We start from the raw sequence: 17,791 nt of genomic DNA, 5'->3' as shown, positions 1-17,791 counted from the left end.
CTGGGGATTGCTGCTGATTTCGTTGTCACAAGCATGGTTATTAACTTTATGGTGGCATGGAGCTTTTTTTTTTACCATTTGTTCAATTTCTTCCTGGGCCTCCCTCAAATTCAATTTCCTCTTGAGGTATCGAGATAACTTTGGATTCTCATTTGCCATTATTATATATATCTGGTCACTTCGAATCACTCACAACAAATTCAAAAGTCGTCTGATAATTTTTATTCAAAATCTAAAAATATACAACACACTGGCGCATATTTTTTTTTGGTTTTCCATGTAAGCTTAATAAACTAAGACGATAAAAATTAATTATTTCTTTCCGAAAATATTTATGTTATATAACATTCCGCGTTATTTTAACCTTTTTTATATTACGATTTATTTCGATCAAATTAAGCGAAACCCTAGATTAAAAATTCCATACTAGAATTAGCTGAAACAGTTAGGAAATATATTAAGGGGGAAAAATTCGAGCTGATTTTAAGGTTAATTATTTCAAGCCAGATCAGAAAACGCCCTAGCTTGGAAAATAAAAGCTGATATCTACTAAAAAAAGTGGAGCGAAACCCTAGATTAAAACTTCCATACTGGAATTAGCTTACAGTTAGGAAATATATTAAGGGGGGAAAATTCAAGCTGATTTTAAGTTAAATTTTTTCAAGCCAGATAAGAAAACGCCCTAGCATGGAAAATAAAAGCTGATATTCACTAAAAAAAGTGGAATTATGTTAAGATGAAAAATTTCGAGGTAATTGCAGCATTATAAGTGGTTTGATTTTTTAGCCTAGCACCACGTGAGCTGTTATTAGCAAACAGTTAAAAATATAAGCTAAAAGTTTCGTACGGGTTACGAAGTCCGGCAAGACCTATACCCGCCCGGTTACAAGTTTATGTCGCTTTGAAGCCTGTAATGCTGCTTAAATTTTACCGCAGCAGGGCCGGCTGTGTTACCGAGTTGCCATGGGAACTCGGCCGGGCTTCGCGCGTGCCTTTAATTACCCCCCTTTTTTTATCTATTGTTTATCTTAATTCGCCCATCTCTTTTCTTTTGTTTTTGCGTAAGCGATCGGATGACGTGTATTAACGAGGCAGTCATATTTTTGCCGTTCGAGCGTCTCGTCGCCATTTTTCGTCATCTCCCGTTTGGCAGCCCCTTTTTTCCAATACAGTATTTTTTACCTACTCCATTCGTTCTAGTTCGTTTATCGTATCGCCCTTTCATTCGTTATTTCGCTTTTCGTTTGTAACAGGGAGCATTGATAGACGCTGATCGATTCACCAGTGGCTATCAATTTGCTACATTTTAATTAAGGTAACTGGCAGCATGCCATCCACTGTGTTGGGCGGTGGCGATAGCAGTTTTGTGTGCCAGCACTCGATTTTCACATTGTAGATCTCGAATTTCTCGAGCCACTACATTTATTCCATCGGTAGTTCGGTCTCGTGCGTATTGAGAATGTGCCGCTCCGCTGATTTCAGCCCGGATAATGTCAGCAATTTTTTCGATGTCTTCTTCCAGTGGTTTACTCGGATGAGCATTGGTATCAGTTAAAGAATGTAAACGTAAAATAACTTTGTCCTGTCCGATTACTTGTTTGTAACTTTTTTCGAATGAATTACAATATTCCTTGTTATTTGTATTGTAAACAAAGTCAAGTTGTTGTTCGACGTCACGAATTCTTTCTATTTCACCGTTGTTAGTCAGGTAACGTTGAGCGATACCTGTTTCCACAAGCCTTAGTTTGCACTGTTGAACTTCTGTTAACAATTCTTTCCAGACAATGGTCACTAGGTTGTGAGAAACGGATCCGTTGATCCCTCCCGGTATATCGCCAATGGGTGAGCTTATCGTACAGTTAGCGCACTCAGTTTCTAAAGTAACTTCTTCTAATCGACAGTTGATCAGCTGATCAGCTGTGACTTGAAGCCAGCTACCCTGCACATTTGGAATACGTTCGAACGACCACTTATTGTTTCCTAAGTAGTCCATGCTTTTGCCATGGCACAATCGGTAATCACGCATTTTTTCACATTCATGTGTATTGACTTCTATTGGCACTCTTGATTGACTTGGACTTTGCCAACCCCAGAAGTCAGTATAGATGTGTTTCTTTTCCAGCCACATGGTACACGAATGGCCAACAAAACGGGTGATTTGGGGAAGAGTAGAATAGACATCATAATATACTGGAATAGCGGGAAGGCGGATTATTTGATATTCACAGTCATCGCTAGTGAATTTTAGGAACCCTTTTGGCTGAGAAGCCGTACAGTTACAAATAGTGATGTTAAGAGCATGAAGGCGACAGAAAAACGGTATGATGAGGAGAGGTAGAAGACATAATCTATGAGAAAAGTAATTTCAAAATCAATTTCTGGGATTCATTCTATGAATTATTAAGATTACTAAAGTTTGATATTGTTCAACTATTACTAAAAGTTAAAGAAATCCGGTAATACCCAATAATTAGAATTTAAACACGGCTTAAAGATAGTTTGAGTGATTCGAACGTGATTTACAAAAACAGATTTCAGCAATACAATTTCAGAATTTGAACACTGGTTTTAAAAGATTCCGAGGACGTAAACCGAGGCGACGCTCTGGTTGTATGGGTAAGGTTGACGTCTCTGAAATCGGGTTAAAAGGTAATGAAATTGTTGGTGAACTTATCATTAAATTTGGAGTAGGAGGAATTGTGGGTGGGGGTCTCATTAAATTTTGAGTAGGAGTTTCTTTTTCACAAGGAATTTGTTCTAACTCAGATTGAAGGTTTGTTTCTAGGGGTAGAGGAAAAGTTTCGAGTTCATCTACGGTTTCTTGTACGAATTTTTGGGCTTGTGTCTCAATTCTTACATCTAAAAAATCGACACCTGGTTCGTCTTTCCAGATCATTGACTCGAATAGGGGTTTTATTCGATTCGCATGTACAAGCTGAGTTTGTTTTCCCACGTCTTGTTGTATTTCCACAGTACTATTGTTGCTTACTTTCCAAATTCTAAAAGGGCCTATAAAACGTGGAATGAGTTTTTTACTAATTCCCGCCAAGGGCGTTCGCATATCCAGTAAAACTTTATCTCCTACGTTAAATTTGTGCTCTTTTACGCGTTTATCGTACTGGGCTTTTTGTTGTTCACGAGCTTGGGAAAGATTGATTTTGACAAGTTGAAAGGCTTCGTGTAAGCGTTTCATAATTTGACTTTTGTAGTCTGAGGGAGTAACTATTACTGGGGGAAGAGGACGGAGGAATTGATCAATCAGCATGACTGGATCACGGCCGTGATTTAGAAAATATGGAGTCTCAAGTGTTGACGAGTGGACAGAATTATTATAAGCGAAAACTATTAACATTGTACGCTCAACACATGTCGGCTTGATAGCAAAATGTTTATATTAATACCTTTCTGGATGAGAAGAAAGAGAACACACGAGAAGAACAAAGTAGTTCGGAGACACAGTGAAGTGGTTCAAAGGAATTTCTAGACACACTAACAAGTAAGGTAGCAACGTTGAAGAGAGTTTGTTTCTAGGTAGAGAGCATGATTTTTGTCCGTTAGGTGGCGGAGCATAGAGTATCTTAACACCCCCCCCTCAAACGAAAGGTAGGTTGAAGGAATTACTCATTAGAAAAAGAGTCCTGGATTCCAATGCGTGAGCGAAGAAACATGAATTGAGGAGTCGGTAATGATTTTGTGAAAATATCCGCGAGCTGGTGTGTGGTGGTGACATAAACTATGTCGATCTCACCTTCCTCCTGTTTCTCACGGATAAAATGATAACGAATCTGGATTTGTTTAGTGCGGTTGTGGTGAACAGGATTGTGAACCAGACGAATAGAGCTCTGATTATCGCACAGTAAACGGACAGGGTTGTTTGGGAAGGAATCAATTTGAATTAAAAGCCGGCGGAGCAATATTGCTTCCTTCGTAGCATCGCTGGCCGCAATATATTCGGCTTCAGTTGTGGAGGTCGCTGTGCAGGTTTGACGATGACTTCCCCACGCCACCGCGCCACCTAAATGAAGAAATAGAAAACCAGAGGTTGATCTGCGAGAATCAAGGCATCCTGCGTAGTCTGCATCGGTAAAACCAACGAGCTGGGCCCGTCCTCTGCTGGAAAAAAGAATTCCGTGATTGAGAGTGCCTGATAGATACGAGAGAATCCGCTTAACAGCTGACCAGTGAGCTTTGCCAGGATTTTGGGAAAAACGAGCAGCCTGGCCTACAGCGTAGGCTATGTCAGGACGAGTACACATCATTAAGTAGATCAAAGAACCGATGGCTTCTTTGTAGGGTACCCCAGCCATCAAGGAAATGTCTTCAGGGGTGGTTGGTGACATCGAGGTTGTCAGATGAGATTGAGGATCAGCAGGCGTCTTCACGGGAAAACAGGTAGACATCTTGAAACGGCGAAGAATACCAGCAATATATTGTGGCTGGGAAAAGAGTAGTTGACGTTTTTCCCGATTGCGATCAATTTGGAGACCAAGAAAACAGTCTGCCTCATGAGAAGTCATCTGGAAATGCGTGGATAAATACGCCATAATCGATTCAGTGAGTGTTGATGAATTGGTGCATAGGAGGCCGTCATCAACCCATATCCCTAGTATGATGAACTCGTTGTCACTAGATCGTGTGTAAACACATGGATCAGCTGTTGTGCTGCTGAGTCCATACTTGGTGATGAATGCGTCGAACTTTATGTTCCAGAGACGAAAGGATTGTTTTAGACCATACAATCCTTTGTGGAGTCTGCAGACCCATTTCTCTTTCCCGGGTGTAGTAAAGCCTTCGGGTTGGCGGACATAAAGTTCTTCGGTCACGTCGCCATACAAGAAAGCTGTTTTTACATCTAATTGTGTCACTGAAAGATCGCGATTGGCGGCCATAGATAGGATGACGCGAAGTGAGTCAAGTTTAATGACAGGAGAATATATTTCGTCGTAGTCGATCCCAGGTCTCTGAGAGAACCCTTTTGCTACGAAACGAGCCTTGTACCTTTCGATGGATCCGTCGGGAGATCGTTTGATTTTATAAGTCCATCGGCTACCAATGGCTGACCTACCAGGGGGTAGCTCTGCCAAGGACCAGGTGTGGTTGTCAAGTAGTGATTTAATTTCTTCTGACATTGCTTTCTTCCATGACTCAGCGTTGATGTCTGAAATGGCGCGAGAGTAAGACTCTGGTTCTTTTTGATCATCGAAAAGGATAGTGGAGTGAAGGCTGGCAGCTTCCGCCCAACAATGCTTCGGTTGGTGCCCGCGAGATGATCGCCGTGGTGTTGATGAGTCTGATGTTGAGGCAAATAGTGGGATAGAGTTGGTAGGAATAGAGTGTTCCATGTCCGGATTGTCGGAGGAGGATGCCGGGCTCAACTCGTCAAAGCTTACATCACGACTAATCTTTATTCTCCGTGTGGCTGGGTCCCATAGACGATACGCTTTAGTCGTGTCACAATAGCCAATGAACATGCAACGAGTGCTTTTGGCATCCAGCTTCTTTCTGTCACAATCGGGAACGTGGACGTAAGCAGTACATCCGAAAATCCTCAAATGACCTAGATGTGGCTTTTTCTTAAACCATAGTTCGTATGGAGTGACGTGACTGTCCGTTGATGGAGTCCTATTGAGAGTGTAGGTAGCGCAGTTGTATGATTCAGCCCATAAATCCAGTGGAACGTTCTGCATGTAGATACAGCTTCTTTCGGCCTCGCCAATAGTTCGGTGGTCGCGTTCAGATACACTATTGAGTTGTGGTGTATGTGCTGGACTGGTTTCGTGTCGAATGTTCTTGCTTGTCAGCCAATTTTCAAACTCGGAGCTAGTAAACTCCCCACCTCCATCTGATCTGAGTGTCCGTACGAGAGCCTTGGTTTCACTACGAATTTTGCAGACGAATAGCTTGAATTTTTCAAATACCTCTGATTTCAATTTAAGAAAGTATATTGCTCTATAACCGCTGTAATCGTCTTTGAAAGCGACGTAGTACTTGGATCATGATGGCGTTTCCTCTTGCATTGGGCCACATACGTCTGCATGGATGAGTTCCCCTAGTTCAGTGGCTTTGGTTCGAACGGACGTGAACGGAAGTCTGTGCGCCTTTCCAAGAGAGCATCCTGAGCATAAAGTTGTAGGTGGTTGGGAGTCTTCAAAATCCATGCCGTTGACAATTCCGGCTTTCATCATTCTGATGACTGTAGAGTAGCTTGTGTGAGACAAGCGTTGATGCCATGTGGATAACGAAACCTTTTTTACGAAAGCTTTTAAAGCAGTCGACTGAGGTTCCTGTGATGATATCGCTGTGGCGCTGATGTTCAACTTGTATAGAGTTTTTCCTTCTCGATTTCCACTCAGGATTGTAGTACCATTTGATTTAAAGAGGACAGTTTGTTTGAGAAACTCCACGTTTAAACCTCGATCAGTGGCGGAGGCGATAGAAAGGAGGTTTGTTCCTAAATCAGGTACATAGAGAACGTTGTTTAAAACTCCGGTCTGTGTTGCCCCATCAACTGTTGTGACGACGTGAATGTCTCCTTGACCGAGGGCATATAGAGTGATGCCACCGATGCCGCTGATTGCCCGTGACAGTTCTGGAATGCTTGTAAAATTGTGCATGAGTGATTTATTGTGGCACATATGATGAGTTGCTCCCGAGTCCGCGTACCACTCGTTTCGATCAAGTGAGGTAGTGTTGTCTGCCGCCATGGCAAAATCATCCTGTTTGGGTCGAGACAGAGCAGCTCTGCTTTTGTTGATTTTTAGCATCATGGCGTCATCTGCAATCTTTTTCCTACATGTTGATCAACCGTGATTATAGTTGTGGCAGTAGGAGCATTGTTCTTCTGTGATGCCTGCTTCAGCATTGATTCTGTGTGAGCAAGTGCTTTGATCGTGGTTTGACTTCCCACAAAAATTGCATACAGAACGTATGCGCTTGTCGCTACGTTCGTTTCCACGATCTAGAGTTCTTTTTTCTGGTTTTGAAACATTGGGACGTTTTGCTGCTCCAACTAGAGCTTCTGCTTGTCTTGGTTGATTGAGGACTTCAGTCGAGTTCAATTCACGATGTTGCTCGTTCATCAACTTCGTGATTAGATGTGGCATAGTTTTGTCAGTTTCTGCTAAATTGTCCCAAACAGTCATGAAGTGTCTGTAGCTTGAGGGTAAAGTCGATACTATCTTCGTCATGATCTGGGATTGACTCATGGATTGGTTCAAGTCATCCAACTGTTGAGCCATCCCTTCGATAGCAGTAATATGTTGCATGATGGTATGACCTTTAACATACTGGTAATGAAAGAAATTAGCTTGAAGGACGTGGGTGCTAGCTGAGGCATTTTGCATGTGCTGTGCAGCTAGTTTTGTCCATATTGCGAAAGCAGATCTGCAGTTTACGAATGCCTGCTGCTCTTTCGGGCTGATTGTACTCATCAAGATCAGTCTCGCATTAGTGTCTTTCTTTTTCCAAAGATTAATGACTTCTTGATTGGCAATATTCCCTTGAGCAACTGTGGCTTCGGGTAGCAAATCTTTACCCTGTAGGTAGTAAATTATGTTTTCTATAAGTAAACAGTCTAATAAAACTCTGTGATTTTAAATTAGTGTTACCTCGACAATGTCAAGTAGTTCATGCTGTTCGAGTACAAGCCAGCAGTTATATTTCCAAAGTTGGAAGTTTGTTCCATTGAATTGTTCGATGTGACTTAGTTCAGACTTTGACATGATTGAGCCAGATTTAAACGTTCATCAGTCCATAACCTATTAACATTGTACGCTCAACACATGTCGGCTTGATAGCAAAATGTTTATATTAATACCTTTCTGGATGAGAAGAAAGAGAACACACAAGAAGAACAAAGTAGTTCGGAGACACAGTGAAGTGGTTCAAAGGAATTTCTAGACACACTAACAAGTAAGGTAGCAACGTTGAAGAGAGTTTGTTTCTAGGTAGAGAGCATGATTTTTGTCCGTTAGGTGGCGGAGCATAGAGTATCTTAACAAAAACAACGGGGCCTAAAATATCCTCCCCCCGCTCGAATCCATTCTCCAAATATTTCCTTATCATTTCAACAACAGTTTTGTTGAATCGCTCTGTTTGCCCATTAGTCTGAGGGTGATACGCAGTTGTTTTCATGCGTTTAATGTTTAAAGCTTAAAAAAGCCCAGAAAATAATTCAGAAGTAAAATTACTGGCTCGATCTGTAATTATTGCTTTCGGGAGACCATGATGTAAAATAATTCGTTCTACTAAGGCTTTACTAGTACTGAGGGCGGTACAGTTGGTAAGCGGAATGGCTCTTATCCATTTAGAAAAGTAACCCGTGATTACTAATATCTAATTATTTCCTTGAAGTGAATGAGGTTTCATTTGACCTAGAAAATCTAAGCCCAATACTTCAAAAGGTCTTGTAGCGAGGTCTAACGGGTTGAGAAAGGTTTTCGTACTGTGCACTCGACGTCCCAGCGCACAAGGTTCACAAGAAGTGCAATATTCCTTAACATCCCGTAACATGGTAGGCCAACAGTATTTGTCCCTTAGACGAAAGAATGTTCGCCTAGTTGCCATATGTCCTGACAATGGGGAATCATGGTATTCTTGTAAAAGTTGCTTTCTTAGAGAAAGTGGAACAACCACTTGACACTGTTCAAAGTTTCTTCTTTTCACTGACGTAGGTTCGTAGTGTTTACATAAAAGACCATTTTCAACAAAGAAATAATCTATTTCACTGACCCAAGAAGTCATCGGGCCATCTTCTTTTTTCCAAGGTTCATTTTGTTCCAAAAACGTAACGATTGCTTTGCACAGAGAGTCTTTCTGCTGTTTTTGACACATTACGTTGTTGTCTGGAGGAATGACAGATATTAGATTCATCGGTATTCTTGAAAGAAAATCAGTATTTTCGTGTACCTGACCTGGTCGGTACTGAACACTGAACTTCATATTAGATAACAAGATCGCCCATCTTCCTAGTCGCCCTGTTTCGTCTTTAAAAGTCTGCAACCACTGAAGAGGCCTGTGATCGCTTACAATAACAGAAGGTTGATCTTGTAAGTAATGTCGGAAACGTTTTATCCCAAACACTACTTCTGTGGCCTCTTTTTCTATTGTCAAATACTTGATTTCCCCTTAATTAGGATGTCTGCTTTCATAGGCTATAGGTTGGTCCTTTCCGTCTTTCATCTGAGAAAGGACGGTTCCTAAGCCATAGTTACTTGCGTCCGTGTAAATCAGAAATTCCTTTGAAAAATCCGGATATATCAAGATAGGTTCTGATATTCAACATTGTCGCAAGTACTCAAAACCTGCAATTTTATCTGTTTTCCAAGTTACACTATCAGTAGGTTTTCTTTTAGTCTGTGATAACAAGGGGTGGGCGACGGTAGAGAAATTTTTTACAAATCGTCTGTAGTAACTGGCTATTCCCAAAAAAGATTGTAATTCTTTTACTGTACCAGGTCTTTTGTAATTCACAAGGGTTTCAATTTTAGCAGGGTCTGGTTTTATTCCTTCAGCCGTGATTAAGTGTCCAAGATAGGAAACGGATTGTGCTAAAAATTCACATTTTGACAATTTCATTTTTAGGTGAGCGTTTTCTAAGAGGGAAAAAACAGTCTTCAAATTGGTAAAACCAATTTGACCAACCCCGGGGCGTTGGTTAAACCAAACGCCAAACGATTCCATTCGTACAAATTGTCATCGACTATGAAGGCTGTTTTTTCTTTGGATTCCTCCTCGAGCTCAATTTGCCAATATCCAGAGGCAAGATCTAATATGGAAAAATACCTCTGTCCCACCAGTAAGTCTAAAACGTCGTCAATACGAGGTAAAGGGAAAGAATCTTTTTTTGTAATTGCATTTAATTTTCTAAAATGTACACACAAAGGGACATCCCCTGTTTTCTTACTTACTAATACTATCGGGGCTGCCCACGGGGACATTGAATAACGAATTATTTTATTTTGCATCAGTTCCTCGATTATATTTTTAGCCATCTCTTTTTGCTTTGGAGACGTGCGATATGCCCTTTGACGAATAGGACCTTGTCCTTGTGTGTCAATGACATGTTTTACTTAAGTAGTATGGCCTAACTCACTTGTTTTAAAAGAAAAACTGTTATAATTATTTATTATTAATCTACGCAAATTCTCTTTGTTTTCCTCATCTATGTCTGGAAGAGCCGACTCAACGGCTGCTGTGTTGATTGGAGCTGAAGCTACGCTAATTGAAGCGATTGTTTCAACAGGCTTTCTTGAAGGTCTGGAAATACGAAGGGTTCCTAACACTGTAAGGCGAGGTAGAAATATGGTTTTATCTTTTCCATTAACAGCCACAACACGGAGCGAACGATTTGGTGTCGTAGAGATGTAGGGTTCCAAGCTTAGCCCGGAGGGAATATTACTGCATCTAACAAAAGGACAAGTATTGAGAGGGTTGAAAGGGTGAGTTTCCTCTTCTCTAGTCTCTAGGAAATAAGTGGAATTTGGAGGAATTCTCAAAGATTTGCTATTCTCAAAGGGATTTTCTGTTTCCTGGAAGTGATCAATTTCCGGGACTCGGTAGATGGACTGTTGTTATAGATAAAGTGATGCTTCCAAAGTGCATCGCCCCCTAGAACGCAATCTTCAACAATTCCATTTACGACTAGGAATTTCTGCCTAAGTGCTTGGCGTGGCGTTTCTTCTGCCACAAAAAAGTTAACGGTGATTGTGCCTTCCGTGACGAGGCGCCTGTCATTTATGCTGAAAAGATCCACATATACCTCTTTAGTGAAATTAATTAATTCCTTTCCTTCTTTAAGCTTATGAAAAAATGTGCTGCTAATAACGCTTCTCTCGGCTCCAGTGTCAAACAGCGCTATTACAACAGAATTTCCTATTTTTATTCTTATCCTAGGAACTGTAGATTTTATTGCTAAACTATTTTTCTGATGTCGGGGCTTTTTCTTAGTTCCACCGAGGGGACCAACGCTTACTTCGGTAGTTTTTAGTTTCCCCTTTCTTCAAACGAAGTGAGTTTTTTTCCATTTCCGTCATAACCCTCTGGAGGACTGGGTTTCAAATTTTTTATCTGGGGGCAAAAGTTTGCCCTGTGTCCAACTTCTTTACAACGAAAACATTTATCATTAGCTTGACTCTCCCTTGCTTTACAATTGCTTATTGAGTGATAGCCCCAATCGTTGTGAAAATCACAAAAATATAAATCCCCTGTTTTATTGATTGGAGGGTTTAACTGTGGTGAGCGCTGTGAAAAACTCACGTTTCTCCTGGTAGATAATTGTCTGCATTTTCTCCATGTTTTCTTCTAAATGTTTTTGGTAAGTGTTTGATTCCACCTGGGTACTAAGGCGATCTAAAGCCTCCTTTACTTTAGTCAATTCTCTATTAGGTTCGACGTATTTGGCCTGAAAAGCATTTAGTCTGGAACTTGGGCTTCTTCTACTGCCATGGCCGTCATTTCAGCTTTTTCTATGGGTTTTTCAAAAGTTGCGAATTCTTTATACTTAAGTCTGGTCTGGACGTCAAAAGACAGCCCTTCCAGAAATCTGTCCATCATGATTTGTTCTCTGGAAAAAGCTGTTGCTTTATCTATCGTGGATTTTATAGGATACGCTAAGTGGAAGGCCTTGCGTATACGATTCGCATAACGTTTCATATTCTCTTCGGGTTCCCGTTGCATATTATGAAATTCAACGCTTTGTTTAGATCTGGTCTCTGTAGAGTGGAAAAGTTTAATTAAACGCCATTTTACTCTGTCGTAAATTTGCGCGCTAATTGGGTTTTCAAGTTTAAAGTTATCAAACTCATCAGTCGCTTCACCATACAATTTAGAGCGTAGTAAGATAATTTTTCTTGACTCCTCAAAATCGCCTAAAACCAGTACCGATTCTAGATGTGCAAGCCCGTCATGAAAGCGACCGGAGCGATCACGGTCTACGTAAATTCCGACGTTACTAAATAACGTCATTGCTTGGCTTTATTGTAACTTTTTATTTTTATCGATGGCGTTAGAAATAAAATTTTTTGTGTTTCCTATACTGTTTACTTTTGACGAACACATTACTAAGGGATTCATTTTAGGAATTGAGCTGGTAACTGAGTACTTTGGAGTTGCACCGTTATTACTTTGCTTATTGTACAGTATCCTGCACAAAAATCCGAACACCGATTTAATTTTTTAAAGCCACCTATTGGTGGGGTAAAGGGTTTTTGTTTGTTTTTCTTTAAGAGGGAGGGTAGACGGGGTGATGGACACATAGGGCAGGGTTGGGTAAGTCTAGAAATTTTGTTTTTATTCCTTAAGGTATTACGCTTTAAGGCAAGTAACAGGTCGGGACATTTTTGCAACCCCCAGGGTGATGTGTTTTTTAAAAACGACAGTTGGAAATGTTGGATTTTGGCTGTGTAATATTCCTTAACCAAAATAAGTCAGAGAGCTGCCTGTGCACAATTATATCAATACAGATGGCATATGCGTAGAGCATCTGATTGCGACGCCGTAGAGTAGTGTTCGATTCCCGATAAGGAATTGCGAAACATTTCGTATCTTTATAATATTTTCATTCGAATATGCTGGGAATATTAATTTTTTTAGAACGAAGTGAATTATTATTTTTTAAGTTATTTAATAAACAAAAAAAAAAACACATATTGCTCGATGAAAACTTGTTTTATATATAAACGAGAATTTTTCGTAAGAAAACCACAATAATTCCTCACCACATCTGGAATCGAACATCGATCTCCAGCATCACATTTAGAAACGCTACACCTACGCCATAGACAACGACGTGAATATTCACAGGCAGCTGGAACCTAAGCTAAATTGTTTCGGTAAGCAACATTACCAAGCCTAAGCCCTAAATTTCCAACTGTCGTAAAAAAAACACACCACCCTGGGGGTTGCAAAAATGTCCTGACCTGTAACTTGCCTTAAAGCGTAATACCTTAAGGCATTTTTTTAGGTTTAGACTTACCCAACCCTGCCCTGTCGTGTCCATCACCCCGTCTACCCTCCCCCTTTACAAAAAAAAAAAACCCGCTACCCCGCCAATAGGTGGCTTTAAAAAATTAAATCGGTGTTCGGATTTTTGTGCAGGATACTGTACATGCTTGGGATTTTTACACTTTGTCCACTTAACGCAAGTGGTTGTTGTATGAAAAGGGGTTGAGGTAAGATATGAAGGCTGAGAGCTAGTTCTGTAAACAGGCTGTCCATTATGCTTCGTTTTCTGAGAGGAATAATGTAACGTTTAGTATTCGTTAGAATGTGTTGCACAATACAATCAGCTGCTTTAGAAGCATCCTCATAATCCATTCCGGATTCTATCAAACGGCTCAATTCTTTAACGTATATTTTAATGGACATGTCTTGATTTGTTTCTTCTGACGGTTTGTTTTGCATGATTTTGTTTGACTGCTCAACGATCGACGCTGGAGTAAAGGAGACTTTCCGACTTTCTAGTCCTTGATACGGTAAATAGTTACACGGAGTGGACGCTAACTGTGATTGAGGAGTTTGAGTATTCATACTTGACTCTGAATGATTAACCGCCGGACAAGTGATTGTTGTGGTACTAGGGGTCAATTTAGGACAATCTAAAGGAATCTGATCACCTTGCGTGTGGATTTCCGCTCTTACAATTTTGATGGGTACGCTGTTTTTAGAAGTTTCCTACTCAGTTTCAATTGTTACTAAAGATTGGGGCACTAAGTCTGATTCTGACCTACTTTGTTGTTCTCCCGAGTGCACTGATTCATACTCTGAATCGGTACTTTCGTAGTATGATTTTAGACCACAGTGCTTAAAGAGTTCAATTGGTGTCAAAATTGTGGGTTCGGTTAAGAGTAATGCTCTTAAGGCTGTTCCTACTTCTTTGTTTGTTAACTCTACTTTTTTTTCACTTCGAAGTAAATACTGCAATTCAAAAATAAGATCGTCAACAGGAATTTCCGTTATTCTCGAATTTCCGTATTGCTGATAAAACCATGTCTGATCTTGGTTCTCTTCATTTATTAGTTCAAGGTTTTGGAAATCTATAGAGATATCTTCTATGTTTTCTACCCTATCTGTTGTTTTTTCAAGGTCCGTAATTGCCCGAGCCTGTTCTAGAATTTGATTATATGATAACAATTCTCTTGTCTCCTCACCTATCAGGGTTCGACTACGGTTTCGTCTTGTGACGATACTTGCATATTAAGTACTTCATTCCACTGATCATCATTTCTCAATTCTTTAATTTCATTGGAATCAAGAAGATCCATATCGGATTGATGTGGGCTATCACTATCTAGCTCGACACCTAGATTTTCGTTATTTCTCAAAATTGACGTCGACCCGCCTCCGGATTTTAAAGGAGTGAATCTTTCCCGTACTGATCGAACAAATCTTTGTATTAGTGGCCCTTTTCTTACAGATCTTCTTTCTAAAGTGATTTCTAAACTGCTTTCCTCATTTGCCCTCATCTTTTATAACGAACTAATTTCTAACAAAGCATGTTCTTTTATAACTATAGAAAGTTATCAAAAAATTTGAACCAAATAGGAAGCCAACAAACGAAGAGTAGGCAATAAAATAGCACTTATTACCATAAAAATTTAAAACAAACAATAAAAAAAAACACACGCTATTCAGCTTAACACGAAAGCCGATTTCGACTCCGCTGCCACCAAATGTAATCTATTAATATTTTAACTTACTTTTTCATCGTTGTTTCTTGGAAAGTATATTTCAGTAGCACAAAAAATTGGGGAACAACTGTTTAGAACTGAATTGTGAAAATTGTCTCACTCTATTTTCTATAGAACAAAAGTTTTGATACGGGGTTCGTGAAGGTCGAACTACAAGAAAATTAAGTTGAAACGTTTGAAGGGTAAATCAGTCTGTAAGACTTCTAAAAAAGCAATCACATAGAAAAAATGGGCGTATAGAAAATTAATGTCACGTAAGAAAAGGGTAGGGAAAAAATAAGGAAAATAATAAAGAATTAATTGTCTTGGTTCTTTACAAAAAAGAAGCCTTAACTCATAATATCACAGTGTATTCACAATGAGTACAGGTATATTTGATCCTGTTCACAAATAGAAATAAATACTGGTGGTATTACAGTGTATTCATATTGAATACAAGTATATTTGATCCTGTTTACATATAGGAGTAAAAACTCCTAATATCACAGTGTATTCACATTCTATGATTCTGTTTACATGTAGAAGTATAAACTCATAATATCACAGTGTATACACATTGAATACAAGTATATTGGATCCTGTTTACATATAGAAGTAAAAACTTATGGTATCACAGTGTATTCACATTGAACACAAGTATATTTGATTCTGTTTACATATAGGAGTAAAAATTCATGGTATCACAGTGTATTCACATTGAATACAAGTATATTTGATCCTGTTTACATATTAAAGATAAATCTCATGGTATCACAGTGTATTCACATTTAATTCAAGTATATTTGAAGCTGTTTACATATAGAAGTAAAAACTCATGGTATCACAGTGTATTCACATTGAATACAAGTATATTAGATTCTGTTTACATGTAGAAGTATAAACTCATAATATCACAGTGTATTCACATTGAATACAAGTATATTTGATCCTGTTTACATATAGAAGTAAACACTGGTGGTATCACAGTGTATTCACTTTGAATACAAGTATATTTGATCCTGTTTACATATAGAAGTAAATTCATGGTATCACATGTTAACTATTAATCAATATGAACTAATACCAGAGGTTGCTGTGTGATCTTGACTTCGATCTGATAGCTTCTGTATTTCACAAATAGACAGAGATAAAGCCTGTCAGAGAGAAGAGACACAATACATAAGATTAGCATGAGGTAATTCACATCAAGATATATCAAGATCATTCTTACGAATATTGAGAGGACAGCAAAATAACATACCTGTCAGAGAGAAGAGACACAATACATAAGATTGGTGATTGACACCCACTGACTTCACTTGCTTATGGACTGGCAGAGCCAACTAGTGGTCTCTCAAGGCACTCTGACAGATAGAAGGGGGGGGAAGGGAAGTTTGGTTATAGACAACAAATCAACACACCCACTCATAACTGAATACACCAATACTTTGAACAAGATACTGAAATCTTCCGGCTTCCAATCCTTTGGTGAAAAGGTCGGCAAGTTGATCTTTCGTGCTGATATGTGTCACGTCAATGACACCTGCTTCTTGAAGATCACGGATATGATGGTATTTAATATCAATGTGCTTCGTACGCTGGTGATATTCCGGATTCCGCACCAGACGGACGGCACTTTGGTTATCACACCAAAGTGTTGTTGGAAAAGTTTGTTGATGTCCCACGTCCTCTAGTAGTTGACGAAACCATGTGATGTCTTTAGCCGTAGAACTTGCCGCCACGTACTCGGCCTCCGTTGTTGATAGGGAAGTGCACTTCTGCTTTCTACTGGCCCAAGCCACAGGTCCGCCGTTTAGAATTAACACGGTTCCACTGATGGAGCGTCGATCGTCGGTATTTCCGGCAAAGTCAGAGTCAGAATACGCCGTCAGCCTGAAGTCGTCACTGCTTCCATAGGAAACACCATGGTCTTGAGTTCCTTTTAGATACCCTAGAATTCTTTTTACAGCTTCCCAGTGGCTTTTGGTGGGACTGCTACAAAAATTGTGACACTTGGCCTATAGAAAAGCAATGTCAGGACGAGTACAGGTCATGGCATACATTATCGATCCGACGGCTTCACGAAACGGGCAGGAATATTCTTCTTCAATCGTGCTGACCCTTTTAGAAAGTCGTGAGTGTGGATCCAGCGGGAACACCTCTTGGATTGCATTCTTCCATCTGAAATTTAGTGGGCACTCGTTTGATGTACGCTTCTTGATGCAGATGAATGGTCTTCTTTTCCCGGTCTCTCACAATTTGAATGCCGACGAAACAACCTGCTGGCCCCGAGGTCATCTCGAACTGGTTACTTAGAAACTGCACGATGTCGTCCAGCTTGGAGTGATGATTGCTACACACCAACCCATCATCAACCCAGATGGCCATGATGATGATGACACCGTCGGAATTGAGAGAATAGACACACGGATCTGCTACACTCGGCTTAAGTCCGTATTTTGTTATGAACTCGTTGAATTTTGAATTCCAGGATCGGGACGCTTGTTTTAAACCGTACAAACCGCGTTTCAGGCGACACACTAGTTTTTCTTGACCTTTGCTGAGGAAACCGGTAGGTTGGGACATAAACAGTTCTTCATTTAAATCACCATATAAAAAGGCAGTTTTTACATCCAATTGGGCGATTTCTAAATCCAGGGCTGCAGCGATGGCAAAAACTGCTCTTAAAGAATCGTAGCGAACAACTGGGCTGTAAGTTTCTTCATAATCAATTCCGGCACGCTGAGTATAGCCTTTCGCTACTAGTCGGGCCTTGAAACGTACGACGCCTCCACTGTTGTCACGTTTTAGTTTGTATACCCACCGATTCTCGATGATGTTCCTATTTGGTGTGGATTTCGGTGAGCTCCACGCGTCATTTTTCTTCAATGATGCCAGCTCTTCACCCATAGCAGCCACCCACTCATTTGCTTGAGGGGAATCCATTGCCTCTTGATACGTCAATGGCTCTGATAATTCAGCGTCTACTGCAGCGAGGCCGGCATAGGTTGGCGTTTGAGATTCATCGGCCCAAGAGACGGCCGGTCTTCCTTTGTTCATTCTTGCTGACACTCGAATCGGGTGGACTGGATCAGGCCTATCAACAGGAGCGATGTCCAGTTCTT

The 17,791-nt window shown here is 40.2% G+C and overlaps 1 long non-coding RNA gene and 1 pseudogene across 1 annotated transcript; both read right to left on the bottom strand.

The window, feature by feature from the left end:
- Positions 1–782: 782 nt before the first annotated feature.
- Positions 783–2,677, bottom strand: LOC123476940 (annotated as a pseudogene).
- Positions 2,678–15,722: 13,045 nt separating this feature from the next.
- Positions 15,723–16,083, bottom strand: LOC123476876. The gene is made up of 2 exons (XR_006651895.1): positions 15,928–16,083; positions 15,723–15,820 (listed from the first exon to the last, which is right to left on the bottom strand). It is a non-coding gene; the product is annotated as an uncharacterized LOC123476876 (long non-coding RNA).
- Positions 16,084–17,791: the final 1,708 nt, after the last annotated feature.

Source organism: Daphnia magna, linkage group LG10, assembly GCF_020631705.1.
Source record: "Daphnia magna isolate NIES linkage group LG10, ASM2063170v1.1, whole genome shotgun sequence".
NCBI classification, from domain to species: domain Eukaryota; kingdom Metazoa; phylum Arthropoda; class Branchiopoda; order Diplostraca; family Daphniidae; genus Daphnia; species Daphnia magna.
Note: the sequence above shows the minus strand (reverse complement) of the source record. Positions and strands in the feature narration are given on the sequence as shown.